Source organism: Oncorhynchus kisutch, linkage group LG30 (assembly GCF_002021735.2).
Source record: "Oncorhynchus kisutch isolate 150728-3 linkage group LG30, Okis_V2, whole genome shotgun sequence".
Classification (NCBI taxonomy): domain Eukaryota; kingdom Metazoa; phylum Chordata; class Actinopteri; order Salmoniformes; family Salmonidae; genus Oncorhynchus; species Oncorhynchus kisutch.
Window position 1 is genome coordinate 29,789,246 of NC_034203.2, and position 14,158 is coordinate 29,803,403.

The following is a 14,158-nucleotide window of genomic DNA, read 5'->3' on the forward strand; positions in this document are numbered from 1 at the left end:
TACAGTTATCCTGTGTGTGTGTATCCTGTGTGTGTGTGTTTCTTTTCTCTCGTTCTCCCCTCACAGGTGAAAATCAAGTCATCACCTGTGAGTATTGTTTTGGTTATGGTGTTTGTTTGTTGCTGGTGGGAAAAGGGGGAAACCAAGGCAAGTCGCCCATGGGCATACACTACCCGTAGGTGAACTTTGTTAAATACACTAGTTAGAACTGGGCGGACACCCACTGTATTTTTGGTTAGTTAGTTAGCTGTTGTTAAAGTAGGCTAGTCTAGCTTAGGGGTGTTTTTGTATATTTATTGTTTCTTTCCTTGGGTCCAGCTCAGCCCCTTTTCCTGCTCCCCCCATTACCGTGTGTTTATAAATAAACCTAGAGTTTGACGGTAGATTTCTTTTGTCGTGGTTATTTCGTTCACACTTTTACTTTGTCACAATAATAATTTGCATGAGTTATGTTACATGAGTTATGTTACTAGACTGTTGGGCCAAAAGGGATTCGTAACAGACACGAAAGTCAGAAATAGCGATATAATAAATGCCTTACCTTTGATGATCTTCTTCTGTTGGCACTCCAAAATGTCCCAGTACATCACAAATGGTCCTTTTGTTTGATAATGTCCTTCTTTATATCCATAAAAACTCGGTTTAGCTGGCGCGCTTCAGTCAATAATCCTCCCAGTTTCCCTCCATCAAAATGCATACAAAATGAATCCCAAACGTTACTTATAAACTTTTCCAAACAAGTCAAACAACGTTTATAATCAAACCTTAGGTTCCCTAATACGTAAATAAACAATAAAGTTTAAGACGGAGAATCGTTATTGTCTTCCCTGGAGAAAAAAATACCAAAGAACATGCTCTCACTCACGTGCTTGGAAACACTACAGCCAAAATGGGAGCCACCTAGAAAAACTTCCATTTCTGGGTCATTTTTCCAAAAACTCTTTCTAAAGACTGTTGACATCTAGTGGAAGCCCTAGGAACTGCAGTCTTTGAGGATTTCGCCTTATAATAAAAGTGACAGCCATTGAAAGTGGTAGGCTGAAAAAATATGTTTTTGGAATGGTTTGTCCTCTGGGTTTCGCCTGCCACATCAGTTCTGTTATACTCACAGACATTATTTTAACAGTTTTAGAAACTTTAGAGTGTTTTCTATCCAAATGCATATTCTAGCTTCTGGGCCTGAGTAACAGGCAGTTTACTTTGGGCACGCTTTTCATCCGGATGTCAAAATACTGCCCCCTATCCCAAACTAGTTTTCACTCTTTCTTGAACTGCATTGTTGGTTAAGAAAATATTTACTAAATAATCTAAAGTAAAAAATTATAAAAAGTAACACGAACAATAACAAGGCTATATACAGGGGGTACCGGTACTGAGTCAATGTGCGGGGGGTACAGGTTAGACGGGGTAATTTGTACATGTAGGCATGGGTAAGTGACTATGCATAGATAATAGACAGTGACATAGCAGCAATGAGAAACTAATGGGGGGGGGGGGGGGGGGTTGGCAATGTAAGTAGTCCAGGTGGCCATTAGATTCATTGTTCAGCAGTCTTATGGCCTGGGGGTAGAAGCTGTTAAGGAGCCTTTTGGTCAAAGACTCGGCGCTACGGTACCGCTTGCCGTGCGGTAGCAGAGAGAACAGTCTATGACTTGGGTGACTGGAGTCTTTGACAATTCTTAGGGCCTTTCTCTGACACCGCCTAGTATATAGGTTTTACATGGCAGGATGCTTGGCCCCAGTGATGCACTGGGCCGTACGCAATACCCTCAGATGCCGAGCAGTTGCCATACCAGGCGGTGATGCAACCGGTCAGGATGCTTTCGATGGTGCAGGACCCATGCCAAATCTGTTCAGTCTCCTGAGGGGGACAATGTGTTGTCTTGCCCTCTTCATGACTGTGTTGGTGTGCTTGGAACATGATAGTTGGTTGGTGATGTGGACACAGAGGAATTTGAATCTCTCGACACAATCCGCTACAGCCCCGTCCATGTCAATGGGGGCCTGTTCGGCCCGCCTTTTTCTGTAGTCCATAATCAGCTCCTTTGTCTTGCTCACATTGAGCGAGAGGTTGTTGTCCTGGCACCACACTGCCAGGTCTCTGACCTCCTCCCTATAGGCTGTCTCATTGTTGTCGGTGATCAGGCCTACCACTGTTGCTTCATCAGCAAACTTAATGATGGTGTTGGAGTCGTGTTTGGCCACACAGTTGTGGGTGAACAGGGAGTACAGGAGATGACTAAGCACGCACCCCTGAGGGGCCCCAGTGTTGAGGATCAGCATGGCAGATGTGTTGTTGTCTACCCTTAGAATTTTGGGAAGGCACGTCAGGAAGTCCAGGATCCAGTTGCAGAGGGAGGTGTTTAGTCCCAGGGTCCTTAGCTTAGTGATGTGCTTCATCCAGGTGGGAAAGGGCAGTGTGGAGTGCGATTGAGATTGCGTAGTCTGTGGATCTGTTGGTGCGGTATGCGAACTGGAAGTGGGTCTAGGGTTTCTGGGATGATGTGTTGTGAGCCATGACTAGCCTTTCAAAGCACTTCATGGCTACCGACGTGAGTGTTACAGGGAGGCAATCTTTGAGGCTAATTATCTTCTCTTCCTTGGGCACAGGGACCATGGGGGTTTGCTTGAAACATGTAGGTATTACAGATCAGTCCGGGAGAGGTTGAACATGTCAATGAAGACACTTGCCAGTTTGTTCTTATAAGCATTCGGATTAGTGTCCTGCTCCTTGAAAGTGGCAGCTCTAGCCTTTAGCTCGATGTGGTTGTTGCCTATAATCCATGGCTTCTGGTTGGAATATGTACGGTTGCTGTGGGGATGACGTCGTCGATGCAGTTATTGATGAAGCCGGTGACAGAGGTGGTATACTCCTCAATGCCATTGGATGAATACCGGAACATATGCCAGTCTGTGCTAGCAAAACAGTCCTGTAGCGTAGCATCTGCATCATCTGACCACCTCCGTATTGAGTAAGTCACTGGTACTTCCTGCTTTAGTTTTCGCTTGTAAGCAGGAATCAGGAGGATATAATTATGGTTAGATTTGCCAAATTGAGGGTGAGGGAGAGCTTGTTATGCGTCTTTGTGTGTGGAGTAAAGGTGGTCTAGAGTTTTTTTTCCCTCTTGTTGCACATGTGACATTCTGGTAGAGATGAGGTAAAACGGATTTAAGTTCGCAGCAATAAAGTCCCCAGCCACTAGGAGTGCCGCTTCTGCATGAGCATTTTCTTGTTTACTTATGGCCTTATACAGCTCGTTGAGTGCGGTCTTAGTGCCAGCATCAGTTTGTGGTGGTAAATAGATGGCTACGAATAATATAGATGAGAACTCTCTTGGTAGATAGTGTGGTCTACAGTTTATCATGAGGTACTCTACCTTAAGAGGGCAATACCTCGAGACTTCTTTAATATTAGACATCGTGCACCAGCTGTTATTGACAAATAGACACACACACACCGGCCTCTCGTCTTACCACACGTAGCTCCTCTGTCCTGCTGAGGCGCAGTTATCCCAGCCAGTCCTATATGATTTGTGTCATCGTTCAGCCACGACTCGGTGAAATATAATATATTACAGTTTTCGATGCTGGTCTGTCGGGGAGAACGCTTCTAGTTGATATCCGAGCCACTGTATATTGTCCAGTCAGGTTCCATTTGACTGGCAAGCCACTGCAAGGGATCCTGTTGCTCTTGTTCCTTCATAATGTAACATGTTGTCCCTCACAAAACTGTTCCCATGATACTATCTTTTTTAGTTTAACTGAGCCACTCAAAAGGAGTGAGGGAGAGCAGGACAAGACCTGTTGAACAATCAGCTAGCTCTAAAGGGCTGATACTTAGATATATAGTATAATTATATTTCATGTTATGCAGTTGATTTTAATTTAATTTAATTTAATTTCACCTTTATTTAACCAGGTAAGCTAGTTGAGAACAAGTTATCATTTACAACTGTGACCTGAACAAGATAAAGCAAAGCAGTGCGACACAATCAACAACACAGAATTACACATAGAATAAACAAGCGTACAGTCAATATCACAATAGAAAAAAGAGAAAGTCTATATACAGTGTGTGCAAATGGTATGAGGAGGTAAGGAAATAAATAGGCCATAGTAGAGAAGTAATACAATTTTTGCAAATTAACACTGGAGTGATAGATGAGCAGATGGTGATGTGCAAGTAGAAGCGACAAATATGTAGCGAGGGCCAGCCGACTAGAGCGTACAGGTCGCAGTGGTGGGTGGTATAAGGGGCTTTGGTGACAAAACGGATGATACTGTGATAGATTGCATCCAGTTTGCTGAGTAGAGTATTGGAAGCTATTTTGTAAATGACATCATCGAGGATTGGTAGGATAGCCAGTTTTACAAGGGTATGTTTGGCGGCATGAGTGAAGGAGGCTTTGTTGCAAAATAGGAAGCCGATTCTAGATTTTAGGTGGATCAGGGAATCACCCGCAGCAAGAGCGACATCATTTATATATACAGAGAAAAGAGTCGGCCCGAGAATGGAACCCTGTGTTACCCCCATAGAGACTGCCAGAGGTCCGGACAACAGGCCCTCTGATTTGACACACTGAAATCTGTCTGAGAAGTAGTTGGCGAACCAGGTGAGGCAGTTATTTGAGAAACCAAGGCTGTTGAGTCTGCCGATAAGAATACTGTGATTGACAGAGTCGAAAGCCTTGGCCAGGTCGATGAAGATGGCTGCACAGTACTGTCTTTTATTGATGATGGTTATGATATCGTTTAGTACCTTGAGCGTGGCTGAGGTGCACCCGTGACCAGCTCGAAAACCGGATTGCACAGAGGAGAAGGTAAGGTGGGATTCGAAATGGTCAGTGATCTGATTATTAACTTGGCTTTCGAAGACTTTAAAAAGGCAGGGCAGGATGGATATAGGTCTCTAACAGTTTGGATCTAGAGTGTCACCTTCTTTGAAGAGGGGGATGACCACGGCAGTTTTCCCATCTTCAAGGATCTCGGACGATACGAAAGAGAGGTTGAACAGACTGGTAATAGGGGTTGCAACAATGGCGGCGGATAATTTTAGAAAGAGAGGGTCCAGATTGTCCAGCCCAGCTGATGCATATATCCCAGTAGCTCTCACTACTAGATGTTAGAAAAATAACAAACTTTCTCTGCCACCTCTATCTTGCTATTGAATGTTCCTGTGGTCTTGTTTCTGATTGTAATATTACTCAGTGTTATATTTCTGTGCTTCATTGTATAGATGGCTTAGGCCTCCACCCATATACCTAAATTCATTCAGTCAAATCACTTACAGTTGCAGGTTTTCTCATGAAACTATGGAAAATCAGTGAATGGGTGTGTAGAGTCACTATCAGATGACTAGGTCAGTTGGACACAGGTAGGAATGTTTTTATATGTTACTGCACAGGGTCATCCAAAGAATATGTCTTATTAAATGATGTTGTTACATAGATCAATCACTCACCTCACTAATTTACAGTAATATTATAGTAAGTCTTACAATGGCCATAGACCAAAGCTAGGGAGAGAATTTCTCTGGTTGGGGTTGAGTTTAGGAAATGGTTGAATTTTAGGACTACTGTCTGTTAAAAGCTTTGTTTACCTGAATATATTAAATAAACCCTATTACAACTCACAGGGTTTTTGACCATTTTAGTATTTTCACTTTTATCCGTTATGTTTTGGTGTCATGATAATGTATTTGTCTGCATTCTGTGTTTGCCAGGCAAGGCACAACGAATCTATTTAAGATTTATTCTTACCATGTGTTTGTTCCCTCTCATTTCTCATGATGGATATTCTTTATTTAAAATGAAAATCATGTCCTTTACATGAGAGGTTCTTATTTATTTTCTCAAGCATTTTGGCCTGATAATCATATTGAAGTGTAGTAATTTTGATTGTATCCTCTTCTGAAAACCATCGATGAAGGCTTTGCACAAGACCAAAAGATCTTGAGTGTTATCTATTGAAATTCGAGGGAGAAGGAAATGTGAACTTGCACTATACAACTTGCCAGCAGCAAAATAAAAAGTATTGACCATTGTCATCAAAACTGTAAAGGGTAAATGATGAACAAAGACACCAAAACATATAGATTACATTGTCAGTAATGAGTGTTGATTGATTAATCAGATTTATTGATTTATTATCAAGCCCTTTTGACCCATAAAATGTGTCTTGTTGTAGATAATTAGATGAGCATGTAAGTTATGCAATTTGCTTCTCACAATCTTCATTGAAGCATCATCTGTTGTGTGCATGTATGTTTCTTTCTAGAGATTATGCGACCCACCCGATGGTAGCCTTGACCTCATATTGACTGTTGTGATTGTATAGTATGTGGACTGTGAACATTTGAATTTGGAAAACATGCTTTTGTCGTTGCAATTTATGAATGTAATAAAGTAACATTACAATAAACTAGGGAGTTGAGAATTTGTTTTGTTTATGTCACGCCCTGATCTGTTCACTTGTCCTTGTGCTTGTCTCCACCCCTCTCCAGGTGTCGCCCATCTTCCACACTTATCCCCTGGGTATTTATACCTGTGTTTTCTGTCTGGGCCAGTTCGTGTTGTTTGTTCAAGTCAACCAGCATTTTGTTTCAGCTCCTGCTTTTCCCCAGTATCTCTTTTTCTCGTCCTCCTGGTTTTGACCCTTGCCTGTCCTGACTCTGAGCCCGCCTGCCTTACCACTCTGCCTGCCTGCCGTCCTGTGCCTTTGCCAATCCTAATACACCGGATTATCGACCCCTACCTGCCTTGACCTGTCGTTAGCCTGTCTCTGTTGTTGCAATAAACATTATTACTTCAACACAGTCTGCACCTGTGTCTTACCTGAAACCTGATCATTTATGTTGTACTGTGCTCACGTTGAACTCGTTCAATGAAAGGAACTACAATTGGTGGATAAAAAATCTCTAATGATGGACAGAAACTGCTAACTTAAATTCCTCTCTTACATAATATTTTGATTGATAAATAATCCCCTGAGGCCATGTTTTAGAATGATCTGTTCCTTACTAAAGATTTTGGCTTGTAGTACGTAACACATCTTTTTTTGGCAACCTTTTCTATATCCATTTTCAACCATTTTGACAGTGACCCGCTGCTCTTTCATCAACAACATTAAAGGTGTTTTAATGGGGATGTTGGTGGGGGGAGTTAGCCCATGGTTGAATTCATGTGCAGTACTTTTGGGACATGGGAGTTGTCACATGGGCTGGAGGTGGATGTGTAACAAAGTTATTTTAAGACTCTAGCAGGGTGTGGATAAGGAAGAGCAGAGCGGAAGGCTGGCACACTGATTCCTTTATAAACTCTGTCATAATTGCCCCGTTGGGAGGAACAGACACTTGCAGTCTCTATCTCATCTCTCACGCTCTCTTTTTCTTTCTCTCTCCATCTCTATCTCTGTCTCTCTCTCAGAGGACTGCTGATGATCACCTAGATTCAGCCTTGGAAAGTTTTTTTTCTTGAGCGGATGGTCTGTGGGCCAGAACATGATTACAAATCATTTGTAGACTACGAATTGACAGAAAGAAGAACACCATTCAATGGTTTTTCTTTATTTGTACTATTTTCTACATTGTAGAACAATAGAGAAGACATCAAAACTATGAAATAACACATATGGAATCATGTAGTAACCAAAAAAGTGTTAAAGAAATCAAATTATATTTGAGATTCTTCAAAGTAGCCACCCTTTGCCTTGATGACAGCTTTGCACACTCTTGGCATTCTTTCAATCAGTTTCACCTGGAATGCTTTTCCAACAGTCTTGAAGGAGTTCACACATATGCTGTGCACATATTGGCTGCTTTTCCTTCACTCTGCGGTCCAACTCATCCCAAACCATTTCAATTGGGTTGAGGTTGGGTGACTGTGGAGGCCAGGTCATCTGATGCCAGCACTCCACCACTCTCCTTGGTCAAATAGCCCTTACACAGCCTGGACGTTTGTTGGGTCATTGTCCTGTTGAAAAACAAGAGTATAACTAAGGGCAAACCAGATTGTAATTTTGCTGCAACCCAGATTGTCACATTGCTGTCATATTACTGCAGAATGCTGTGGTAGCCATGCTGGTCAAGAGTTAATTGAAATGTATTCCAGGTGACTACCTCATGGAGCTGGTTGAGAGAATGCCAAGATTGTGCAAAGCTGTCATCAAGGCAAAGGGTGGCTACTTTGAAGAATCTCAAATATAAAATATATTTCTTTAACACTTTTTTGGTTACAACATGATTCCATATGTGTTATTTCATAGTTTTGATGTCTTCACTATAATTCTACAAAAAAATAAAAAACTCTTGAATGGGTAGGTGTGTCCAAACGTTTGACTGGTACTGTATATCATATTCGACTAAAACATAATCATTTCAAATCTTGCTTACATTTGTATACGATCACGTGTCTCTCTATATTATGTGTGGGAATACTTGGGAACAGATTTCTTAAATTAAAATAACTTGGATTTCCTGGCGTTTTTACAGTCTTTTATGTCCAACAATGAAATCTTTTTTTTCTTTTTTTTCAGAAAATTGAGGGGCCAAATAAAACCATCTCCGACAATTGGGAAACCCTGCCCCAGGTGTTTCATCTGTGGTAAACATGGGAGTTTATCAGCGCTGAGAGAATGGATGAGACATTATTGATCCTCCAGGAATATATACAATATGTGTACACAAAGTCTTTCATGGGCTACATATGGGCCCTTTCATGGGCCCTTCACCCTCTCTCCTCAACTACATTGTTTCTACAGAGCTTTTTAAAATGCCATTGTTACAAAGCCCTTGACAAAGAAACCTAATGTCTCTCTCCTGAGGATTCCATCTCAAAAGTATGTTCAGTCGTTCAGCCCTCAGGGCAGTCTCTCTCTGTAGCTGGCAATTCTGTACTTAATCTAACCACTCACAATTTGCATGATTAAAATATTAAATATCTGACATAATGAATTATGAAACAGAAGTAATTGAACGTCATTTCTTAGTTAGATCAGTAAGGGTGTGCGTGTGTCTGTGTGTCTAGTCAATACATCATAGGTCACATAGATTCCTGATATTATGAGTTTTGCCCTTGGGGATGGTGTTTCACAGTAACACAACAATAATAACCACTATGATGGCGACAAAAAAGGAAATCACGTGACTTGTCAACACTGTCTACTCAAAGACATGCCACCAGAGGTGTCTTCACAGTCACAAGTCCAGAACAGACTATGGGAGGCGCACAGTACTACATAGAGCCATGACTACATGGAACTCTATTCCACATCAAGTAACTCATGGCAGCAGTAAACTTAGATAAAAAAACAGATCAAAATTCACCTTATGGAACAGCGGTGACTGAAGAGACAAAAACACAGACACAGACACAGACACATGCATACACAGACACAGACACAGACACATGCATACACAGACACATACACAGACACAGACACATGCATACACACACATGATAACATACGCATTTTATTGTGTTACTTTTAATTATTTTTTACTTTAGTTTATTTGGTAAATATATTCTTAACTCTTCTTGAACTGCACAGTTGGTTAAGGGCTTGTAAAGTAAGCATTTCACAGTAAGGTCTAAACCTGTTGTATTAGGCGCATGTGACAAATAAAGTTTGATTTGATTTAACTATACACAGCCTCCTTAGGATGAAGAGGCGCTGTTGCACCTTCTTCACCATACTGTCTGGGTGGACCATCATTTCAGATTGTCAGTGACGTGTACACCGAGGAACTTGAAGCTTTCCACCTTCTCTACTGCGAACCCGTCAGTGTGGATAGAGGCGCGCTCCCCCTGCTTTTTCCTGAAGTCCAAGATCAGCTTTTTTGTTTTGCTGACATTGAGGGAGAGGTTATTTTCCTGGCACCACTCCACCAGGGCCCTCACCTCCTCCCTGTAGGCTGTCTCATCATTGTTGGTAATCAGGTCTACTATGTTTGTGTATTCTGCAAACTTGATGCTTGAGTTGGAGACTTGTGGCCATGCAGTCTTGGGTGAACAGGGAGTACATGAGGGGGCTGAGTACGCACACTTGTGGGTCCCCTGTGTTGAGGATCAGTGAAGTAGAGGTGTTGTTTCCTACCTTCATCACCTGGGGGTGGCCGGTCAGGAAGTCCAGGACCCAGTTGCACAGGGTGGGGTTCAGACCCAAGGCCCCGAGCTTGATGATGAGCTTGGAGGGTACTATGGTGATGAAGGCTGAGCTATAGTCAATGAACAGCATTCTTACATAGGTATTCCTCTTGTCCAGGTGGGATAGAGCAGTGTGCAGTGCAATGGCGATTGCATCGTTTGTGAATCTATTGGGGTGGTAAGCAAATTGAAGTGGGTCTAGTGTGTCAGGTAAGGTAGAGGTGATATGATCCTTAACTAGCCTTTCAAAGCACTTCATTATGACAGAAGTGAGTTCTACGGGGCGATAGTCATTTAGTTCAGTTATCTTTGCCCTCTTGAGTACAGGAACAATGGTGGACATATTGAAGCAAGTGGAGACAGCAGACTGGGATAGGGAGAGATTGAATATGTCCGTAAACACTCCAACCAGCTGGTCTGCGCATGCTCAGAGGATGCGGCTAAGGATGCCGTCTGGGTCGACAGCCTTGCGAGGGTTAACACGCTTAAATGTCCTACTCACGTCGGCCACGAAGAATGAGAGCCCACAGTCCTTGGGAGCTGGCCGCGTCGATGGCACTGTGTTATCCTCAAAGCAGGCAAAGAAGGTGTTTAGGTTGTCTGGGAGCAAGACGTTGGTGTCCGCGACGTGGATGGTTTCCCTTTGTAATTTCTGATTATCTATAGACCCTGCCACATACGTCTCGTGTTTGAGCCATTTAATTGCGTCTCCACTTTGTCTCTATACTGACGTTTTGCCTGTTTGATTGCCTTATGGAGGGCATAACTACACTGTTTGTATTCAACCATATTCCCAGTCACTTTGACATGGTTAAATGTGGTGGTATCAATAATCATGATTATTATTCAATTTAGCGAGTAATGCACTCAGAAGCAGTGGATGGTGTTGCCTACTCCTGAGTCAGACTAGAAGTCCACTCTGAATACCTCTTTTCCGCCGGCGGCGTCTTGGAGCAGACTCTGGGATAAGTTCATTTTCCCTGGGGGTTGCGAAGAAAGGATCCAATTCGGGAAAGTCGTATTCCTGCTCGTAATTCTGGTGAGTTACTGCCGCTCTGATATCCAAAAGTTATTTCCAGCTGTATATACAGTGCCTTGCGAAAGTATTCGGCCCCCTTGAACTTTGCGACCTTTTGCCACATTTCAGGCTTCAAACATAAAGATATAAAACTGTATATTTTGTGAAGAATCAACAACAAGTGGGACACAATCATGAAGTGGAACGACATTTATTGGATATTTCTAACTTTTTTAACAAATCAAAAACTGAAAAATTGGTTGTGCAAAATTATTCAGCCCCTTTACTTTCAGTGCACTCCAGAAGTTCAGTGAGGATCTCTGAATGATCCAATGTTGACCTAAATGACTAATGATGATAAATACAATCCACCTGTGTGTAATCAAGTCTCCGTATAAATGCACCTGCACTGTGATAGTCTCAGAGGTCCGTTAAAAGCGCAGAGAGCATCATGAAGAACAAGGAACACACCAGGCAGGTCCGAGATACTGTTGTGAAGAAGTTTAAAGCCGAATTTGGATACAAAAAGATTTCCCAAGCTTTAAACATCCCAAGGAGCACTGTGCAAGCGATAATATTGAAATGGAAGGAGTATCAGACCACTGCAAATCTACCAAGACCTGGCCGTCCCTCTAAACTTTCAGCTCATACAAGGAGAAGACTGATCAGAGATGCAGCCAAGAGGCCCATGATCACTCTGGATGAACTGCAGAGATCTACAGCTGAGGTAGGAGACTCTGTCTATAGGACAACAATCAGTCGTATATTGCACAAATCTGGCCTTTATGGAAGAGTGGCAAGAAGAAAGCCATTTCTTAAAGATATCCATAAAAAGTGTCGTTTAAAGTTTGCCACAAGCCACCTGGGTGACACACCAAACATGTGGAAGAAGGTGCTCTGGTCAGATGAAACCAAAATTGAACTTTTTGGCAACAATGCAAAACGTTATGTTTGGCATAAAAGCAACACAGCTCATCACCCTGAACACACCATCCCCACTGTCAAACATGGTGGTGGCAGCATCATGGTTTGGGCCTGCTTTTCTTCAGCAGGGACAGGGAAGATGGTTAAAATTGATGGGAAGATGGATGGAGCCAAATACAGGACCATTCTGGAAGAAAACCTGATGGAGTCTGCAAAAGACCTGAGACTGGGACGGAGATTTGTCTTCCAACAAGACAATGATCCAAAACATAAAGCAAAATCTACAATGGAATGGTTCAAAAATAAACATATCCAGGTGTTAGAATGGCCAAGTCAAAGTCCAGACCTGAATCCAATCGAGAATCTGTTGAAAGAACTGAAAACTGCTGTTCACAAATGCTCTCCATCCAACCTCACTGAGCTCGAGCTGTTTTGCAAGGAGGAATGGGAAAAAATGTCAGTCTCTCGATGTGCAAAACTGATAGAGACATACCCCAAGCGACTTACAGCTGTAATCGCAGCAAAAGGTGGCGCTACAAAGTATTAACTTAAGGGGGCTGAATAATTTTTGCACACCCAATTTCCGCTTCCGTTTCCGTTTTTGATTTGTTAAAAAAGTTTGAAATATCCAATAAATGTCGTTCCACTTCATGATTGTGTCCCACTTGTTGATTCTTCACAAAAAAATACAGTTTTATATCTTTATGTTTGAAGCCTGAAATGTGGCAAAAGGTCGCAAAGTTCAAGGGGGCCGAATACTTTCGCAAGGCACTGTAATGACACAAAAACCGTTCTGGGCTAATAGTCTAAGAAATAACCCACCAAAAAACAAAATACTGCAAAGTTGCTTAGTAGCTAGAAGCAGAGCTGCCATGTCTGTCGGTGCCATCTTACCACATGTCACTGTTTCTCAAAGAATTGTTCATGCAGGGCGCCATTCTTTCGCCGGTGTGGACAGTTTGTGAAACTGTTGGGAAAAAAATTGTATACCAACTTTACCACTCACCACTACAGCGTTCATATGTGAGTGTGTGCATAAAATGAAGAATTATAGCCCAGTACCAGTAGTACCATTCAAACCCATGTCTGGTAGAAACACTACACCAGGACTGCCAATGACAGTGAGTCCACCAAATCCGGCCAACCATAAAACAGCAAGCCTGGTATAGCGTGACAGATGTATCATAACCTAGTAACCTGGTTGTGTGGCACATTACGGGTTATATGATAAGCCATGACGAGTCTGTATTTGGCAAGCTGTAAAATTTTACTTTCACAGGACGTCTGGATATCCTTACACAGAACCCAAACCGGCTGCGCGCGTGCGCCATCGTGCATTAATGTATTTTGTCCCCTTACACCAAACGCGATCAAGACATGCAGGTTAAAATATCAAAACAAACTCTGAACCAATTACATTTAATTTGGGAACAGGTCGAAAAGCATTAAACATTTATGCCAATTTAGCTAGTTAGCTTGCACTAATTTGTCCTATTTAGCTAGCTTGCTGTTGCTAGCTAACATGTCCTGGGATATAAACATTGAGTTGTTATTTTACCTGAAATGCACAAGGTCCTCTACTCCGACAATTAATCCACACATAAAACGGTCAACCGAATCGTTTCTAGTCATCTCTCCTCCTTCCAGGCTTTTTCATTTTTTAACTTTTATGGCAATTAGCATCTAAACTTTCATAGTATTACTACACCGACCGGCAACACAGTTCGTTGTTCAATCACCCACGTGGGTATAACCAATGAGGAGATGGGACGTGGGTACCTGCTTCCATAAACCAATGAGGAGATGGGAGAGGTAGGACTTGCAGTGCGATCTGCGTCAAAAATAGAAAGGACTTCTATTTTAGCCCTTGGCAATGCAGACGTTTGTTGACGCGCGCGAGCATTGTGGGTGCAATAATTGAATAACAGATATATAAATGTATTTTGCACACGCGACGTGAGCGGTGTGGTCAGCCTATTATAGGTTGTGTGAGGTCCTCTGACCGTGGACCAGAACTTAGAGACCCATTACCATGTGACTCAGATCCAGATAATTTCCCTGCATACTGCAAAGA